Source organism: Leucopleurus acutus (genome assembly GCF_964270905.1).
Source record: "Leucopleurus acutus genome assembly, chromosome: 17".
NCBI lineage: Eukaryota > Metazoa > Chordata > Mammalia > Artiodactyla > Delphinidae > Leucopleurus > Leucopleurus acutus.
This window is the reverse complement of record NC_139159.1, coordinates 38,724,011-38,746,230: the sequence shown is the minus strand read 5'-3', so window position 1 is coordinate 38,746,230 and position 22,220 is coordinate 38,724,011. Positions and strand designations below refer to the sequence as shown.

Here is a 22,220-nt window from a genome sequence, read left to right as displayed (position 1 = left end):
TGTTAATTTTTGTTCTTCTTAGATACTACTGCCTGCACAGTTTGTTTGTCACAGGCACATAGAAAATTTTCCTAGACATGTCTAAATTACCACTAGCCATTTAAACGTGACCAAAGTGTGCATGAGTATAAATTGATTAAAGTGATCTTGTTTGCCGCTGATCCTTGGCATTAAACAGGTAGTTCTGAGGCAGGAGATAGATGGGCTCCAGGATAGAGATTTACAACTTGCCTGCCTGTTTACATTCCCTGGGGAGAGGAAAAGATGGGCTTCAGGCTGGACACTTACAACTAGCCTCCTGTTTATATTTCCTGAGACAGGACATAAGTGGGCTCCAGGTTAGATATTTACAACCAGCCTCCTGTTCGTACTTTGAAATAGAAATAATAACAGAACAGGTTAAATAGCTAGGCTTTGTCTCCTGAGGACACTCTAAGATAACAGTCATGGCAGGAACAGAGAGGGGCTAAACCCTGTCTGAGTAAAGATCAAGAGGTCATGCATTTCCCATCCTTGGGGCAAGGGAGACACTGCACATGCGCAGAAAGGCTCAAAAAGGAGGGGGCACCACCCCATAATATGTGACTCTAAGGTCACTCCTGGGCTGAAATCCATTTTGGAAAAAAGTTGGGCATGCATATTGGGAAGCGTCCTATGGCAGGTCATGTGTGGAAGAAGAAACCAGATAATTGACCAAAGGTAAACAAAGACCCTGAAGAACTGCCCTATATAAGTGACTTAACCACCTCTTTACCGCTTTCCTCATTAGGGAGGATGCCCACACCCTTTCTCTCTGGATGTGTGTCTCTGCCTTGCTTCTATTAACTAAACAATTTCTTTGTGTTCTATCCCACTTGTTGTGCTATGTCTCTAATAATAAACTTTGTACATGTTTTTACAGTTTTTGCCTCCATGAGAAATACATTTTTAACTGGGGGCGAGAACCAAGGAAAAATAACTTCTAGCCTCTAGCCCTTGGTGGTCTGGTGGCTAAAGTTCCTGGTTTTCATCCAGGCTACCCAGGTTCAATTCCTGGGCAGGGAATTAAGCCACCGCTCACTGCTGCCTCTCCAAGATCAGTTCAGCTAGGTTCTGATAATCCATTCAAGTTTACACGGTTTAATGATAGCCATTTGATTGAGCATAATGGACTTGACAAGCTACAAAAAGATTTGAGGAAGGAGCTGGCATTAGAACCTAGATTACCTGAACATTAGGCCAGTTAATTATTCACACTATGGAGCCTGGCAATCTGGTTCCCATATCAGTACTTTTTACTGTTTAACTTTTACTATTTTAAAGTCAAGTTTAATCTCTTTAAAATAAATAAACTCTAGTTTTACATCAAATATTTTGTTTCAAGAAGTACAAGATATTTCAGTTACAGTTAAAATGCATGAAAGATCTACCAATAACCAGTTCCTTCTTCAGTGTTAAAAACCTGCTTGGGTTGCTTGTTTGCTGACAATGTATTCCTAAAAGTCTGGTGAAGACAAATAAAAAGTTGTATAGAAGAGTTACTGGCAGAGGCTGCTCTAGAATTTCACACAGGCAGGATGAGAGGCAGCAATCTTGCTGTTGAGAAAGGTCGTGTGAAAGTGCAGGTCTCCAAGCCAGGTTAGCATTGTAAAGCTAAACTTTCCCCCACCCCAATAACAAACACCTCCTGGCATTTATTATAGTGTAAGCAACTGTGTAAGAACATTGTGTGCATTAAATCAGTCATATGGAAAGCTAAAAAGCAACTTTTTCTCATCCATTTTCAGAATGAGTTACTTGATAAAAATTACCTATCAAGAGACAGAAATACAGAGTGCTTCCAAGTAAGAAAAAATGTTGCCCACATTTCAGATCACCCAGATCTACTAAATCAGTGATGGGGGGAAAGGGAAATATGTATGTGGCATATTTAACAAAAGCACCTTGGCTGAATTGCATGGATACTAAATTCTGAAAGACGTGGTAAATACCAACAGAATCAAGTTTGCCAGAAGTACCCTATTTGGCTACATTTCTACTCCACCTGCAACAGCAAACGTAAATACAAAACTAGAAGCAGTCAGAATGGCCATCATCAAAAAATCTAGAAACAATAAATGCTGGAGAGGGTCTGGAGAAAAGGGAACACTCTTGCACTGCTGGTGGGAATGTGAATTTTTACAGCCACTATGGAGAACAGTATGGAGGTTCCTTAAAAAACTACAAATAGAACTACCATATGACCCAGCAATCCCACTACTGGGCATACACCCTAAGAAAACCATAATTCAAAAAGAGTCATGTACCAAAATGTTCATTGCAGCTCTATTTACAATAGCCCAGAGATGGAAATAACCTAAGTGTCCATCATCGGATGAATGGATAAAGAAGATGTGACACATATATACAATGGAATATTACTCCGCCATAAAAAGAAACGAAATTGAGCTATTTGTAATGAGGTGGATGGACCTAGAGTCTGTCATACAGAGTGAAGTAAGTCAGAAAGAGAAAGACAAATACCGTATGCTAACACATATATATAGACACAGACCTACTAGAGAATGGACGTGAGGATATGGGAAAGGGGAAGGGGAAGCTGTGACAAAGCGAGAGAGTGGCATGGACATATATACACTACCAAACGTAAAATAGATAGCTAGTGGGAAGCAGCCACATAGCACAGGGAAATCAGCTTGGTGGTTTGTGACAACCTAGAGGGGTGGGATAAGGAGGGTGGGAGGGAGGAAGACTCAAGAGGGAAGAGATATGGGAACATATGTATATGCATTCACTTTGTTATAAAGCAGAAACTAACACACCATTGTAAAGCAATTATACTCCAATAAAGATGTAAAAAAAAAAACAACTAGAAGCAGCTGGATTCTCTCCTCTTGCCTTGTGAATAGGTACTTTTTGTTTGCTTTATTATAAAACTCATCTCTCTTTCTCTGTTCATCCCAAGTGAAATCTATAAAATATTAGTTCAAAACAGAATTTCTTTGGATCTCATATTCCTATCAAATTAAAATAGGAATAATCATGGAAAACATTTCTAACTGCAATCTTTAAAAGATCTCTAGACCTATAAACGCAAAATATCACCTCAGTAGATTTTACAAGAACGATCTCAAAGACCAGAAATCATGTAGACACTTCCTTAATCTCAAATGACACTGATACTGAGCTTTCACATTAAGCAAATGTTGTACACTCTCAATGAGAACCTACTTCTCTGCTAATATGACAATGAACAATGGCCAAAATGAAGGAATGAACTAATTCAGAAATACAATGCTTTAAATTTCAAGTACCCCTTCCATAGATAAAAACTAAAAAACCCAAACCACCCTCCCATACCCACCTCCAAAAAGGAGAGGAAACAGCATAAAGTTTTCTTTCTCTGATTCATTTATTATTCTGGTTCATACTGTAACCAACATACATATTTTCATACAAACTAAAATATGTTAAATCCTCCAAAAATAATGAAAATACTAACTAGTTAGAGTCACTTACAAATTAGTAGAATTATCTACACTTTTCTCCATGTTTAATAAATCAGGGTGTTCAATTCAATCAGAGCAGAATTAGAACTCTCTATTACTTTGAGGGAAAATTGCTGCAAATACTGATAGATATTTGTATTATTTAATCTCACTTAGATAAGAGCAAAAGCAGCACAACAAACAAAAGTATAGAAGAATAAAAACAAAATGGGGGGCTCCCCTGGTGGTGCAGTGGTTGGGAATCTGCCTGCCGATGCAGGGGACACGGGTTCGAGCCCTGGTCTGGGAAGATCCCATATGCCGCAGAGCAACTAAGCCCGTGAGCCACAGCTACTGAGCCTGCGTGTCTGGAGCCTGTGCTCTGCAACGGGAGAGGCCACAATGGTGAGGGGCCCGTGCACAGTGATGAAGAGTGGCCCCCGCTTGCCACAACTGGAGAGGGCCCTCACACAGAAACGAAGACCCAACACAGCCAAAAATAAATAAATAAATTTATTAAAAATAAAAAAATTGGGTATTAGAGCAAAGGGTGCCAAAAGGGGACAGAGGAGGAATGAGAGGAGAAATGGAGAGAGACAGAGATTGATTGATTGATTGGAGGAGAAAACCCATAATGAGATCTTTAGATAGCTGATTTTTTTAAAAAATCAAAAATCATGTATTGGTAATGCAAGTCTGATATATCCATTAAAGAATGATCACTAGAAGACTTTGAAAGATGCAATTTTTAAGAAAACATGTTTTATAGGTGTGATAATGGTTATTAAAGTAGACGAAACTCCATATTCCCATGTCAATATTATCAGCAGTTTCAGGGCTTATGAACATTCCCCACCTTTTGAGGGACCCTGAGTGTGAAGTTGGACATTTACCACTGGCAACGCTTGCTCCTCCAACCCAGGCTACAGTGAAAATGGCTTCCCTAGACAGAGTACCTGACCCCTGCCAAGGAAGAACACAAAAGCAGGTAGTTAGCTCACTTTGCCTCTGCACTAACCACAATCTCTTGGCTGAGATTGCTAGAAAGTGACCAATCACTGCTAGTGAGAATGAGAACTGTTTATCACAGAGATGATATTTTATATTTTAAGATACATATTTTTATTTCAGCTTCAGACCAGTTTTATTTGGATTTGTATGATAGCAATTATTTAGAAAATTAAAGAAACCTGGAACTGCAAAAGATCATGTCTAGAAATTGAATAGTGTATCTGAAGTTGTTAATTGGTGCTGGAATTACATACAGAGAGCTGCTCTATTGGGGACTTTATATTTTCTTGGCTTAGTGACCTCACTTCTTTATTGAGAGCCCAGGCAGCTAAGACTCAGAGGCACTGGTTTATTCCCCTCAAGCATGAATACAAGAACAGCAGTATTTCATAGACTGTAGCATTTAGTTATGGAGCTTCAAATACTACCCAGAAAACTACAGTTACCACAACTCAATGAAACAACTATTCCAGTAGAATTCACTGCTCCCAGATCAATCCTTTTCATGAAACACCTTTGGGCTTTCTTAGGGGTTGAACTGTTCCCCACTCTGATTCATATGTTGAAATCCTAATTCCTAGCACCTCAGAATATGGCTTTATTTGGAAATAGGGTCATTGCAGATGTAATTGTGTAGGAATTCACAAGGTTGTAGGATGCAGTCATCCCAGAATACAGTGGGTTTATAATCCAATATGACTGATAAAAGAATGCCATATGAAGAAACATAAGCACACAGGAAGAATGCCATACAAAGATGAAGGCAGAAATCAGGATAATTCTTCTGCATGCCAAGAACACCAAAAGTTGCCAGCAAACCACCAGAAGCTAGGGGAGTGGCACATTAACAAATTATCCCTCACAGCTCTCAGAAGATATCAACTCTGCTCATACCTCGACTATAGAATTCTAGCCTCCAGAACTGTGGGGTAATAAATTTCTGTTGTTTAAGTCACCCAGCTTATGGTATTTTGTTACAGGACCCCTAGCAAACATACAAGTATTAGTTTTTGGAAGGAGCAGAAAGTAAGAGGTCATTTGATGCTGTGGTGTTCAATCTCACATTCTGAACAGGACTGAAACACTTATCCTTAAAAAATATTAAATAATATTTCCAACTTTGAACTTCCAATTCATAATCCCTAAATCTATATAATATCATTAAAAATTTGTATTTTGAATCATCTCAAAAAGCATCTAAGCAATTTAGTTCCTAAATAATGAGTGTCTAGAAATTAAGTTGCTAAATGTTAAAGATAGTCTTCTGAAGACTGCTTACTCAAAACTCAGAAGTGAAAGGTAAAGTCCCATTCAATCTCTATTATACATGGTACCATCACTAGAAGTTGTGTTGGCAGGAGTCTCAAGGGCACTATTCTTAGTACTCAGCTTCTATAACTTTAAGGAAATGGAGCTTACTGAGTGTCTAAAGGCAAATGTGAGTAAATTTGGGCCAACCACATTTGGAACAGTGGTCAGTCTTTCAAGACTTTGTAGAACTGAGTTTCTACAAGAAGTAAATTCTTCCACAAGAAGTAATACAAGTTAATTGTTTCATTATTTTCTCCAATTTATAGTACACAAGAAAGAAAATAGTTGTAAAAATACTAAGAAAGCTGAACCCGTGCTGACCTGCTCAAGCAAAGCTCTTACAGGTTCTTGGCCTCTGCAGCCAGCCCACATCTAACCCCACCTGCTGCTAGATCATTCAGTAGCCTTGTGTAAATTAGAAAAAGGGACCCCCTGCTAGATGATCTAACCAACTTTATTTGTGAACAATGACTGAGGAAATGTCACTCTCCAAAAACCACTGATAGCTTCCCCCTATACTCTACAAAAATGGGAAACTTTGGTCAATTCTGAAAATGTTCATTTCTCAAAATCATGTTAAAGCACTGGATTCATGTTTTGGAAGTTGCCAAAGAGAAACCAAATTATGATTTTCAATTCTAAATGTTGATCTCACAGGTGAATTACTGCATTTGGCTATAGTAGAAGAGGAGATATTTATTTTAAAACCAAAGATAAGATTTTTATCCTAATAAGTCAGACTACATGATAAATCATAGCATTATCCCACCAGAGTGCATCCCTGTGCACAATCACAAGGGAGCTAAGCTAGATTCAGGGAAGAGTCCACCATCATTGAAGAGCTTCCTATGCATTCCTGTTCACATTTGGGAGGGGGCAGCTCAGTAGTGTGGCACCAACCTCTCTGGCCCTGACCCAGCCTCTAACCAAGGTGCACACCCTGGGGAAAAAGTAAAATCAGCATGGAAATTCAGTCCCAAGCCCTCAGGCCATAGCTACCTCCCACCTCCACCTCAAACCAAGGTGGAGACTGCCATCACACTCGAGAAACCCAACTTTGCTACTGCTCCAGACCCTCAGGCCCCAAACCCAATTGAACTGTGCTGACCACTGAGCATAGTAGAAGCCTGACTTGCACGTGGCTCTGGCTCAGGCCCCTCCAACTCCAGACCACCCACTAAGGTGGTGGCTGCCAGCACAGAGGAAGAGGAGCTCACGATCACCTCAGATACAGTTCTCCCACCAAAGACACAGGCACATGCAGATGCTCATACACAAGGACACTGGGAACATGCAGACTGCATAGGGATGCCTTCAAGATCAGGATAGGTAAGTGTTTCACATCATTTCATAGAGTGAGAGAAAGTTAAACAAATTAAGAAGACAGAAGAATATGTTTCACATGAAAAAATAAGAAAAAATCCCTGAAAAAAACCTAATGAAACAGAGATAATTTACCCAATAAAGAGTTCAAAGCAATACTAATAAGAATGCTAACTGAACTGGGGAAAAGAACAGATTAACATAACGAGAATTTTAACAAAGAACTGGAAAATATTATAAAGAATCAGTCAGAGCTAAAGAAACAATAACTGAAATTAAAAATACACAGGAGGGAATTAATAGCAGATTAGGTGATACAGAAAAATGCATAAGTAATCTGCAATACATAATAATGGAATTCACACAGTCAGGAAAGCAAAACGAAAAACAAATTAAAAATAATGAGGACAGTTTAAGAGACTTCTGGTACAACATCAAGCATACTAACATTCACATTATAGGGGTTCCAGAAGGAGAAGAGAGAGAGAAAACAGTTCAAAAAATATTTGATGAAATTATGACTAAAAACTGAAGAATTAAACAGATGTCCAGGTACAGGAAGAACAGAGAGTCTCAAATAAGATGAAGTTAAAGAGACCCACACAAATATATCATAACTAAAATGGCAAAAGGTAAAGATTTAAAGACAGCAAAAGGAAAAAAAGAGTCACATACAAGGGAAAACCCAGAAGACTATAAGCAGATTTTTCAGCAGCAACTGCAGGCCAGAAGGGAGTGGTGTAATATAATTAAAGTCCGGAAAGAAAAAAAATGTACAACCTAGGATACTGTCTCCAGCAAGGTTATCGATCAAAACTGAAGAAGCTATAACTTCTTAGAGAAGCAAAAAATTAAAGATTTCATTAATACTAAATTGACCTGACAAGAAGTGTTAAAGGGTCTTCTTTAAGTGAAAAAGAAAAGGCCACAACAATAAACAAGAAATTACAGGAGGGGGAAAATTCCACTGGTAAAGGAAAATTTAAAGACTGTGGTTCAATGATTGAAATAAGCTAGTACCAAGGTTAAAGACAAAAATTGAAAAATCAGCTATGATTACAATAAACAGTTAAGGGACCGACATGAAGGTGTAAAATATGACATCAAAAATACAAAGCACTGTTGTGGGGAAGGAGAAAAATATGGAACTTTTAGAATGTGTTTAAGTTAAATAAGTATCAGTTTAAAATAAGATATAGTTATAGTTCAATATATATGAACTCTATGGTAACCAGTAATCAAAAACTTACAATAGATATACAAAAACTAGAGAGAAAGGAACATAAACATAATACTAAAGAAAATCATCAAACCACAAGTGAAGATACTAAAAGAAGAAGAAAAGAACAGAGAAGAACTACAGGAAAACAAATAACAAAATGACAGTAAGTATATAACAAACAATCAATTTAAATGTAAATGCACTAAATGTACCAATCAAAAGACATAGCGTGGCTGATTTTATAAAACAAAACCAAAAACACCATTATATATGCTTCCTACAAGAGATTCACTTCAGAACTAAGAAACACACAGACTGAAACTGAGGGGATGGAAAATGATATTCCATGCAACAGGAAATGAAAAGAAAGCTCAGATAGCACTATTCATATCAAAGTGAACTTTAAAACAAAGTTTATAATAAAAGACAATGAAGGATATTATATAATAGCAAATCAATCAGTACAAAAAGATGATACAATATTCACAAACATATATGCACCTAATGTAAGAGCACCTAAATATATAAAGCAAATATTAACAGACACAAGGAGAAATTGACAGTAACACAATAATAGCAGGGGACTTTAACACCCCACATACATCAATGGACAGATCATCCAGACAGAAAAATCAATAAGGAAAGAGTGGCCTTAAATAACACAGTAGACCAGTGGGACTTAATAGATATCTACAGTACATTCAATCCCAAAACAGCAGAATGCACATTCTTTTCAAGTGCACATGGAATTTCTTCAGGGTAGATCATATGATAGGCCAGAAAACATGTCTCAACAACCTTAAGAGGATAGAAATTATATCAAGCATCTTTTCCAACTACAATGGTGTGAAACTAGAAATCAATTATAGAAATAAAAATGGAAAAACACAAACATGGGGAGACTAAACAACATGCTACTAAAAAACCAATGGATCAATGAAGAAATCAAAGTGGGAACCAGAAAATACCTTGAGATGAATGAAAATGAAAACACAAATTTCCAAAGTCTACGAGACACAGCAAAAGCAGTTCTAAGAGAAGTTTATAGTGATTAATCCCTACCTCAAGAAACAAGAAAAATCTCAAATAAACAACCTAATCTACCATCTAAACGAATTAGAAAAAGAAAAACAAGCAAAGCCCCAAAGTAAGCAGCAGGAAGGTAATAGGAAAGATCAGAGAGGAAATAAATAGAGACGAAAAAGCAACAGAACAAAAAATCAATGAAACCAAGAACTGGTTTTTTGAAAGGATAAACAAAATTAATAAACCTTCAGCCAGGCTTACTAAGACGAAAAGAGAGGAATTAGAAAAAGAACAAACAAGCTCAAAGTCAGCAGAAGAAAGGAAATAATAAAGACCAGAGAATAAATAAATAAAATAGAGATCAAAAAGGCAATAGAATAGATCAAAGAAAATAAGAACTGGTTTTTGAAAGGATAAACAAAACTAATAAATCTTTAGCCAGGCTCACTAAGAAGAAAAGAGAGGACCTTAATAAACAAAATAAGAAATGAAAGAGGAGAAATAACAACCAATACCACAGAGACACAAAAAACTGTAAGAGAATAATATGAACAGTTATATACCAACAAATTAGACAACCTAGAAGAAATGGTCAAATTTCTAGAAACATACAACCTATAAAGACTGAATCAAGAAGAAACAGACAATCTGAACAGACTGATTACTAGAACTGAAGTTGAATTTGTAATAAAAAATTCCCAGCAAAAAAAAAGTGCAAGACTGGACTGCTTCACAGGGAAATTCTACCAAAATATAAAGAAGAGCAAATACATATCCTTCTCAAAGTATGCAAAAAACTGAAGAGGATAGAACACTCCCAAATTCATTCTATAAGACCCAAATACCATGATACCAAAACCAGACACTAAAAAAGAGAAAAGAAAATTACAGTTCAATATCTTTGATGAATATAGATGCAAAAGTCTTCAACAAAATGTTAGCAAACCGAATCCAACAATATAGAAAAAGATCATAAACCATGATTGACTTGGATTTATTCCAGGGATGCAAGGATGGTTCAACATCTACAAATCAATCAATGTGATACATCATATTAACAAAAGGAAGGATAAATATCATGTGATCATCTCAGTAGACACAGAAAGAGCATTTGACAAAAATTCAACATTGATTCATGATAAAAACTCTCATCAAGGTTGGTATAGAGAGAACATATCTCAACAAATAAGGTTATTTATGACAAACACACAGCTAACATCATACTCAATGGTGAAAAACTAAAAGTCTTTCCTCTATTTTCAGATAAGACAAGGATGCCCACTCTCTCACTTCTATTTAACATAGTATTGGAAGTCCTAGCCACAGAAATCAGACAAGAAAAATAAATAAAAGGTATCCAATTTGGAAGTAAAGAAGTAAAACCATCACTATTTGCAGAATGGCATGATCCTTTATATAATAAAACCCTAAAGTCTCCACCAAAAACTATTAAAACTAATATATAAATTCAGAAAAGTTGCAGGATACAAGATTAACATGCAGAAATCTGTTGCTTTTCTATACACTAATAATGAACTCACAGAAAGAGAAATTAAGAAAAGAATCCCATTTAAAATCACATCAAAAATAATAAAATACCTAAGAATACACTTAACCAATGAGGTGAAAGACCTGTACACTGAAAACTATAAAGCATGAAGGAAATTGAAGATGATAGAAAGAAATGAAAAGATATCCTGTGCTCTTGGATTGGAAGAATTAATATTGTTAAAATGGCCATACTACCTAAAGCAATTTACAGATTCAATGTAATCCATATCAAAACACCTATGACATTTTTCAAAGCTAAAACAAATAATCCTAAAATTTGTATGGAACCACCAAAGACCCCAAATAGTCAAAGCAATCTTGAGGAAAAAGAACAAAGTTGGAAGTATCATGCTCCCTGACTTCAGAATATACTACAAAGCCACAGTAATCAAAACAGTATGTTACTGGCACATAAACAGACACATAGATCAATGGAATGGAATAGAGAGACCAGAAATAAACCCATGCACACATGGTCAATTAATCTATGATCAAAATATACAATGGGGAAAAGATAGTCTCTTCAAAAATTGGTGATGGAAAAAGTGGACAGCTACATGTAAAAAATGAAGTTAGAACATTTTCTCACACCATGTACAAAAATAAATTCAAAATGGATTAAAGACCTAAATGTAAGACCAGAAACCATAAAATTCCTAGAAGAACATAGGCAGTATGCTCTTTGACATAAGTCTTAGCAATATATTTTTGGATCTGTCACTTCAGACAAGGAAAACAAAAGTAAAAATAAACAAATGGGACCTAATTAAACTTAAAAGCTTTTGCACAGCAAAGAAAACCATCGACAAAATGAAAAGACAACCTACTAAATGGGAGAAGATATTTACAAATATGTCTGATAAGTGGTTAATATCCAAAATATAGAAATAGGTCATACAAGTCAACAATAACAAAAAAAAATAAACACCCAATTTAAAAATGGGCAGAAGACCTGAATAGACATTCTTCCATAGAAGACATACAGGTGACCAACAGGCACATGAAAAGATATTCAACATCACTAAGCATTAGGAAAATGTAAATCAAAACAACAATGAGCTATCACCTCACACCTGTCAGAATGGCTATAGTCAAAAAACAACAAATAATAAATTTTGGTGAGGATATGGAGAAAAGGAACCTTAGTTCACTGTTGGTAGGAATGTAAATTGGTACAGCCACTATGGAATGGAAATTGGTACAGCCAATATGGGGGGTTCCTTAAAAAATTAAAAATAGAACTACCATATGATCCAGGAACTTCATTCCTTGGTATATATCCAAAGAAAATGAAAACACTAATTAGAAAACATATATACACCCAATGTTCATAGCAACATTATTTTTATAATAGCCAAGATATGGAAGCAAACTAAGTGCCCATCAACAGAAGAATATAAAAAGAAGTGGTATATATACAGAATGGAATATTACCCATTAAAAAGAATGAAATCTGGACCTAGAGGGTATTATGCTTAGTGAAGTCAGTCAGATAGAGAAAGACAAATACTACATGATCTCACTTATATGTGGAATCTAAAAAATAAAATGAATGAATACAATAAAATAGAAACAGACTCACAGATACAGAGAACAAAGTAGTGGTCACCAGTGGGGAGAGGGGTGGTAAGAGGGACAAGACAGGGGAAGTGGATTAAGAGATGCAAAGTACTAGATACTGTGGACAAAGAATGTTGCCTGCCATATCAGTAAATAAAAGATGTTGCAGCCATCAGGCCATCAGCCACTGCAGCTGCCATCCCTGAAGGTGCATCATGGAGAAAAAAACATGTAGACACTGTCTCTAAACAGTTAAGGTGCATATCAAAGGAATAATTTCATTAAGGTCAGACTCTTGCATCTTTCCATACATAGAAAAGTGCTAAATTCAATAGCTTGAGATGTCCTTTTTTTTTTTCAAAAACTCCTATATATCCTGCTCCTCCCATCCCCTTTGAAACAGTCCCTCAGAGCTATCCGAGAGGCTGTCTCCTGGGCTTTAGTCCTCAGTAAGTCTGCCGAGTAAATCATAATTCTCAACTTTTAGGTTGTGCATTTTTTTCAGTCAACAATATAAAATAAATAAGATACAAGGATATAATGTACAACACGGGAAATATAACCAATATTTTATAATAACTTTAAATGGAATATAAACCTATAAAAATATCAAATCATTATGTTGTACACCTGAAACTAATATAACATTGTAAATCAACTATACTTCAATAAACAAATAAATATTTTTTAAAAAATCATAGCATTATCCAAAAAACACCCCCTCATTAAACGTATTGCATATGAATAAAATTTAGCCATTTACAAAAAATTATTTCTTAGAAAGACTGGGTGTTAGTAGTGGAAATGACAGAGTGATATCTTGAATACTGAGCATCAGAGGTAGTTTTGCATGCTTCTCAGAACTTATTCTGAGCCTAGAATTGCTAAAAATTTATGCACTTAAAAGTTCTCAGGGACTTCCCTGATGGTCCAGTGGTTAAGACTTTGCTTCCCAATGCAGGAAGGGCAGGTTTAATCCCTAGTTGGGGAACTAAGATCCCACGTGCTTCATGGCCAAAAAACCAAAACATAAAACAGAAGCAATATTGCAAAAAATTCAATAAAGACTTTTAAAAAAATGGTCCACATCAAAAAAAATTTTTTTAAAGTTCTCATTGCAAGGAATAAGGACTAAGTACCAATAATTCCATAAATAAAAGAAAGAGTTTAGAATTGGAGAAAATACTAGCAATGAGCCCCAACAAAAGGAAATGAAAGATTAAATCCTGTGCTGCGTTCCTTAATTGCCGACTTAAGGTTCATATGGAAGGCAAGGTGAACTTGAGACACTTTTCTAGGTTAACAATTAGAAAGAAGGATGGTTACTTAAGGAAATATGAAGGTATTGTGCAATTCTCTTCTCCCTCCCTCCAACTCTCTCTCCCTCTCTCCCTCCTTTTTCCTCCTAACCTTCTTCTCTTTCTCTGTTTTTAAACTAGTTTTATATTTTCTCTGATTCAAAAGGAGGTGGTGGAAATATTTGGAATCTCTTAACATTGGGACAGTGGGAAGATAAGAATCTTGAGTCACTACAAATGGCCTATCAGCTACACATTTCATTTCTTCTTCGAATGAAGTTATTTGTCCCAGGAATAGAGGCAAACATGCATTTATAAATCTGATAATGAAAGCTAATTTTGGATATGTGTCCACACACGCAAATACAAAGTCAGGAGCTGCACACCATGTGGAATGCTTCTGGGCAGGTTACTGACAGACTGAACAAAGTGCATTCCGTATGCTACACAGGCCACTGACTTTTAGCTCCTCCAGAGAAGTGGGTCTAGACATACCCTTACTCGATACATGGATTCTGTTTGGAAAAACCTCTGAGGCCTTAGAAATCAAAGTTAATTAGTTACTGCTGACTCCTACATGTTACTGAGAATATTCACTTCTCAATTCTAGATAAGGTATATAACCTTTATAGGGTAAACAAAATGGACATGTGCTCCAAGTTGATCAAGTCGCCCACCATAGCTTTAGGCTAACTGAAATTTTCTTGAGTCAGATTTTACTAATAAAGTGATACATGTATAGAACTTCAAAGCCTCAGTGTTTCTGTATTTCCTATGCTCCCATAGGATGAAATCCTTGTCTACAACATGGGAACAATGTCACTCACCTGCCTCAGTGTTTGAACAAGCCATTAGCTCCTGTTACTGTAAGATGTTTGCTATGTTTTAGCCACCCAATTCCATTCTTCCTTCTTTCATTAGCAGCACACTAATTTCCTTCAAGAAGTCACTCTTTCCACCTGAAGTACATGGGCTGAGAATAAGGGAATTGACCTCTACCCCAAATCTAGGCATGGCCACATGACTCATCCCAGCCAATAGGAGGTTTGCACTCCCCTCACCATAATATCAGGTTTAGAGAAGGGCACAGGATGCATGTATGTTCAGTGAAATCTCATTATACTTTTATTGGAATTGTTAGATGAATACATAGTTACATAAGAATTACATTGGAATGTATACCTAATGCTGTGTATTACAATACTTTATGTGCTGATTAAACATGGAAATGACCTGAATGCCCATCAGTATGAAGATGGTTAATAAATTCTGGTACAATGTTGTTATGGAATATCATGCAGCTGTTGAAAAGATTGAATTAGAACCATAGCCATTAATCCACTATATATTGTTAGACATGACAGGTTTCAGGCTTATATTTTTTTGTATATACTTTACATAAAAATCCAAGAACAAGGCTACTGGTGTTTCTTATACATCTTTGAAAGATACTTTTTCACCTTGTACAATGAGTTCATAAACCTATACAACTTAATTTTTGATACAGACTTTTTAAAGCAATATGAACATTATCATGAATGTTATAGAAGCCTTTAGAAGATTTTTTTCTAATGGAAACAAGATAATGAAGTTTCCTTTTTAAGTGATCAAAGTAACAGTTATATGGAAGACACACTAGATTGGTGGAAAAAAAGAACAGTTAGGAAGTTACTGCTGATATCCAGATAGTCGCAATAGCGAAAAAGACACCATTTCTCAAGGAAATATAGTTCCATCATATATAAATAGATGTTACTCAGACACATTTAAAAAAACAAATCAGTTCCACTGCCCTTGGCTTTAGCAAAGAACCCTTTCTTCCTAGAACATGTCAGAGGTCTAAAGTTGATTGATTAAATATGAGCAGGAAATGACAGGAACCTCCTAAAAGACAACTAAAGTCCTGGATTAAGTCACTCAAAGAGAGTGGTCAGATTAGAGTAAGATGAGCAGAAGGCTGGAGGCCTTGGTCAACATCAGAATTCAAGGAGTGAAGGAATTGTCAGATGCATAGAAAAAGAACTAGAAGAAAAGAGTATAAAAAAGCCAGGGCCAGTCATCTGCAGCAACTCCACAGAAATGGTATTCATGAAAAAGAGCAGAAGTGTCTGTTGAATTGATAATACAGGGTTCTGGTGACCTTAAGAAGAGCACTTCTTGGGGAATCGAGGGTGTAGGAACCAAGTGGGAGCGGTTTAAGAAATAGGTATGAGTGGAGGGAGAGGAGTCAGGAAACATGAACCAGTCTTTGAAAAACCTTGTTTGTGAAGAGAAGAGAGGGAAAGGCTTGGTGCCAAATGAGGACATGGGATAAGAAAACTTGTTTGTTTGTTTTTTTATTAGTTTTCAGATAGGATAAACTTGAGCACAGGAGTGATCCAGGTTTTGTGAGCCCTAAATCCTATATATCATAGGGGCTTCCTAGAAAAAAGATAAAATTACAATATAAAATTAATTACAAAGGCAATGTATTTAAAATGAGAAATCACAACAAATTATAAATTTTTAAATGCTGGCAAATTCCATGGTCAAATATCCAGAAAAAAATATAATATTTTTATTAACTATTTGCCCGATATACCTGTATAATAGCTTTTCCCCTTACAATTTTAGGTTGTATATTCAATGATTTTTGCAATATTTTCTATAGAGAGAATAGAAAGATAATTTTGGCCTTCCTCTTGCATATCAGACATTTCTAATACATCATTTCAGTGCTGTTGGTGTTGCCTGTTTCTTGTAGCTCTGCAAAGGCTGTCTGACTTCACATGGTGCAATCTGACAGCTCCTCTTTTTCTCATACCCTAGGATTTCCCTGTTAACACTTGTTCTGGGGTTCAACTGTTAATGCCCAGACTCACCTATACAAACTCAGAGGAGCTCTGAGAGGTGAGCCTTTGACCAATGAGAGAGTGAGCAGTCCATGTTTCCTCTTTTCTCCCCACTGAAAGATGGTTTGGAGGTGCAGTTGATACCTACTTGGGGGTATGCTCCAGTGATAGAGCCATCTGCCTCCCTTAGAAGCAGCCAGCCCTGTAATAGGCATTCTCTGCCCCCTGTCCCTCACTTCTGCTCTCTGGGCTTACCCTCCCTAATAATAAAGTAGTATATAGCCCTCTGTCTCAGGCTTTAATTTCTGGGGAATCAGAGTAAAGTATATTTAAGTTCATTTTTCATATTAATAGGTTAGAAATTTTTATTTTAGCTTTGTAAGTAGTTAAAAATATCATTGTGAAATTCAAACTGTCAAACTGAAAACCTCTATTAGAACTCAACTCTTGGTAACTATAAAATTTCAAGGCATTTCAAGTTTTCTTATGCAAAAACTTAAATACTATTTGAAAATTACAGACATTAATTAACAAGGTCATGACAATGTCCTTTATACAATGCCATACAATGAGCTTTATTTGATCTTCATCAAGTCAGGTTTTTGCGGCAACTTACACTTAATCAGACCCCAAAAATATCTGCAGCCACTCCAAAGCCACCAGACATAAGAAGCATGGGGGCTTCCCTGGTGGCGCAGTGGTTGAGAGTCCACCTGCCGATGCAGGGTACACGGGTTCGTGCCCTGGTCCGGGAAGATCCCACATGCTGCGGAGCCGCTAGGCCCATGAGCCATGGCCGCTGAGCCTGCGCGTCCGCAGCCTGTGCTCCACAACGGGAGAGGCCACAACAGTGAGAGGCCCACGTACCGCAAAAAAAAAAAACAAAAAAAAAACACGATTCAAGGGAAGTTGAGTTAGGAAAAATGAGTACTTTTAATTTCTGTTAAAATATCTTTGGAAATTCTACAAAAATATATGACCATGTGAAGACAATTGGCCTTGGAAGTGACACATGCAAATGGAGATGAAGTACTGAACAAGTTATATATTGAGCATGTAAATATAAGTGTGATATGTTTTATACATGAATTATCAAGGGCAATGGAAGAACGATTAGCTTCCACTTGAGAGGGGTATTTGGGAGATAATGCCCTTATATGAGAAAATCAGCTTTTAAGAAAGGCAAACAGGATGTCTTGTGAAGATTCTGAAAGTTCAGTTATTCCCTAAGTAAGAGTGGTTCCTCCTGTTACACTGTTGGTGGGAATATAAGTTGGCACAACCACTATGGAAAACAGTATGGAGGTTCCTCAGAAAACTAAAAATAGAATTACCATATGATCCAGCAATCCCACTCCTGGGCATATACCCAGACTAAACTATAATTTTAAAAGATACATGCACCCCTACATTCATAGCAGCATGATTCACAATAGCCAAGACGTGGAAACAACCTAAATATCCATCGACAAATGAATAGATAAAGAAAATGTGATATATATATACAATGGGATACTATACTCAGTCATGAAAGAATGAAATAATGCCATTTGCAGCAACATGGATGCAACTAGAGATTATCCTACTAAGTGAAGTACATCAGAAAGAGAAAGACAAACACCACACGGTATCACTTATATGTGGAATCTAAAATATGACACAAATGAACCTACCTAAGAAACAGAAACAGAATCACGGACATAGAGACCAGACTGGTGGTTGCCAAGGGGGAGAGGATTGGGGGAGGGACAGAGTGGGAGGTTGGGGTTAGCAGAGGTAAACTATTATACATAGAATGGATAAACCACAAGGTCCTACTGTATAGCACAGAGAACTATATTCAATATCCTATGATAAACCATAATGGAAAAGTATATAAAAAAAGGAATGTATATATATATATAACTGAATCACTTTGTTGTAGAGCAGTAATTAACACAACATTGTAAATCAACTATACTTTGATTTTAAAAAAAAGTGGTTCCTGAGGGTGCATTGGTAAAGGCTTGCTGTGAAGCTATCAGTGGAAGTACAAGCCAGGGAGGAGGACACACATGGCAGTGTCAGAGGAAGAGAAGGGAAAGATGATTAAGAAAGGGCCTGATTTCATGTGGTGACCAATGATGACATGAAACAGAGACAAATGTGCAAGTATATACTTAATTATACATGACATATGCCATTTTTCTGTCTCTTCTTACCATATTTATATTGGACTCTTAAGACCTCCTGATTAGAAAGAGAAAGAGACTACCATAATGATCCCTGGTTTTCCTGGTCTTGAAGTAGGTCAATCTGAAGGACTTTTTCCTTGTCACTCTCATCTTTTAATATTTTTAATGAAAGAGATGTTACTTATATATAGTCAAACTTCTAATTTTCAAAGAAAAAAAAAGAAGTAATCTCTTAACTTTAGTGATACAATTATATAAGTAAACATCAGACCATGAATGTAAGCAGACTGGGCAGACCAGTGCAGAGAGCTGCAGTCAGGCTGGCACTCCCTTGCCACAAGATGCAGCCTTAAAGTAGGAGGCAGCTTGGCCACACAAGATGGTACCAGGGCAATAATGATGATTCTTCTCTCTGTGCAGTGCCATCCTCTGGCAATACCTCAGTTTAATGAAATTGGTCATGAACCTATAGGATACAAATAACTATTAAAATGTTCTTTTACTCAATCATGTATATAAACGTTGGTTCATGTGCCTAGAGACCCAAACAGAATGATGCAATGAACTTAAAATGCTAATTAGGCTACTTGGCATCTCTTCCCACTCCCTTTAGGATTTGTTTGTTTTCATTTTTTTCTATTTTACCTGGGTAGATGGGGCACGAAGGAAAGGGCAATGAGACAGAGATGTGTATATTCATGCAAAGACTACCTGCAAAAGTTAAATGATGTCTGTCTAACAATTGACATTGGTAGTAGCTAAGATTTGGAGAGAAAGGTTCAAAGTATCTGTCCTTGGCAAATTTGGGAGGGTGCCCTAGACATTTTTTAAGAGGGCTAGAATTTCTCTAATTTACTTGTTTTGAAAGATTTTTTGCAACTTCCCTGGTGATGCAGTGGTTAAGAATCCGCCTGCCAATGCAGGGGACACGGGTTCAATCCCTGGTCCAGGAAGATCCCACATGACGTGGAGCAATTAAGCCTGTGCATCACAACTACTGAGCCTGCACTCTAGAGCCCGCACGCCACAACTACTGAGCCCACACACCACAACTACTGAAGCCCACGTGCTCTAGGGCCCACTTCCCACAAATACTGAGCTCGTGTGCTACAACTACTGAAGCCCACATGCCTAGATCAAGTGTCCCACAACAAGAGTAGCCACCGCAATGAGAAGCCCGCGCACTGCAACAAAGAGTAGGCTCTGCTCACCACAACTAGAGAAAGCCAGTGTGCAGCAGCAGAGACCCAATGCAGCCAAAAATTTTAAAAAAAGAAAGATTTCTTGCAAACTGATATTCTCCACCTTCTTACCTTCCTCTTATCTTCAAGTAGCAGAGTTAAAACTCAGAGGTAAAAAATATCTGCCTAGAATTAAACACCTACTATGTGCCAGGCACTTGAGATAAATCAATTAACAGCCCATGTAAAAATCCCCACCTCCATGGAGTTTACATTTCATGAGAAATAGAAGATGGTAACAATAATAACATTAAAATAAGTCTTTATGGAACACTTCTTTTGTACTAGATTCTGCCCTGAGTGCTTTATTTTCTCTCTTTTACTCTTCAAAGCAATTCTTTGTACTAAGTATTATTATCCCCATTGTACATATAGGAAGACTTAATCTTAGAGCAGCTAAAGCACTTGTCCAAGTGATGTATCTGGAATTCAAAACTGAGGTCTTTGACTGTTAGCCTACAAGTACTCATAAAGCTCTTACTATGTATCCAAATCCACTTATTAAATTCCATGAGAGATTTAAAGGAACATGAAATGTGAACTATAAGGTCCTTGCCTGAAACAAACATTATCCAACATTAAACAATTATATGTGCAGTTTATAGAACAATCAGTGTAGTCAAAGTTTAGAGAAGATAGAGAAATTATGAGAGACATAATCACAGAAACTTTTATTGGAAGTTTATAATTTAAGTGTGGGTTGAAGGATAGACAGAACTTTTACAAGTTTTTTCCACAAATTGCCCACATTCCTGAAGAGTTGTGAAGCACTTTGTTCTGGTACAACTGATTTTGTCATTAAGAATATTTTCCAGGGCTTTTTGTTGAATTTTACATTTTTGGTTCTAAGCATTATTGCTTTCGTCCTGGAAACTCTATGTTTCATACATACATTTTACACTGTCAACCCTATCTTTCTTAAAGCTCTTATCCATTGGCTCCCAGAGCACCATGATGTTCACGGACCATGTCTTCTCATTCCTCTTTGTCAGCCCCTCAGCCACTTAAATATCAGTGTCTCCCAGGGCTTCTTCCATTCTGATTCCTCTTTTTATTGTACACATTAACCATGATTATCCCATCCATTCCCATGATATTAGTCATAAGATCTTAATCAATATATCTTAATAATATCTCTCCTAAACTCCAGATCCAGACATACATTAACTAGAGATCCCACAGGTGGGGGAGGAGTCAAGATGGCAGAACAGGAGGACACAGAATTTGTTGCTCCTCACAAGTTCATCAAAAACACATTCACGAATGGAACAATTCCCACAGAGCTCCTGATGAACAGTAGAGGTAGACTTCAGACACCTAAAAGAATGAAAGAAAGATGAAAAAAGAAAAGAGGAATCAAAAAAGAGACAAGCAACCCTGGTGGGAAGCTGAGGGTGAACAAAGATCCCCACATTAAAAAAGATTCTCTCACGGAGGGGAAATCAGCTGGGACAGAAGAGGAACTTCGGGAGATCAAAGGAGAATGCAGCAGGTGGTCTGTGGAAGGCAAGACAAGGTAAGAACTGCACACATGATCTACACTGCAGCTCTGTGCATTCCAGCCTGAATCGTGAGTTGCCTGTTGCAAAGGGGAGCCGGGTGCTGGAAAGAGGGGTTTGGAGTGCAAACCCAGGGAGAGGACAATACTTGGCTGTGAAAAGACAGCCCAAAGGGACAGGAGCAAGGGGCGCCACAACCAGGAAAGTCTGTGGAAAAAGTATGACACGCCATAGCAAGGCATCATTGTCAAATGATGTGCAAGGGGCGGAGCCGCCATTATAACCCTCTTCCCCACCAGCTGGCTTCTTTGGCCTCTGTGGGCATTGGGAGGGGCTTCCACCTGAGTGGGCCTGCCAACCCCTCTGGCCAGGGTCGCTTCCGCCTGCATAGGCTCTGGGGCCCTGAGTGCTGCTCACCCCAAAATTTCCTTGGGAATCAGCCCTGAGCACCCCTGCCTGGAATGAGAGTCCACCAAAGCTGGCAGGGTCAGAGGGCTTTAGCATGGGGTTGGAAGAATGAACCCAGGAAGAGAAATGCAGTTGGCCACACGGATACATAGAAGGGACAGGAGTAGCGGATGTGCAGCCGGGAATGCCCCTAGAGGAAGCAGGGTCTGCCTGGAAGGTGAAGTGCCATTGTTGAGAGGCGTGCCAGGGGTGGGGCTGATAACATTCTCATCCTGCCACTGCAACCACTGGGAGTACC

At 37.5% G+C, this 22,220-nt stretch overlaps 1 protein-coding gene across 1 annotated transcript in view; it reads right to left on the bottom strand.

Annotated features, from left to right (window-relative positions):
* The window catches only part of SLC26A7 (solute carrier family 26 member 7), a gene marked incomplete at both ends in the record, with an annotated part of 180,380 nt that overhangs the window by 140,966 nt on the left and 17,194 nt on the right, over window positions 1–22,220 (bottom strand). The gene's annotated exons all lie outside the window — the stretch shown is intronic.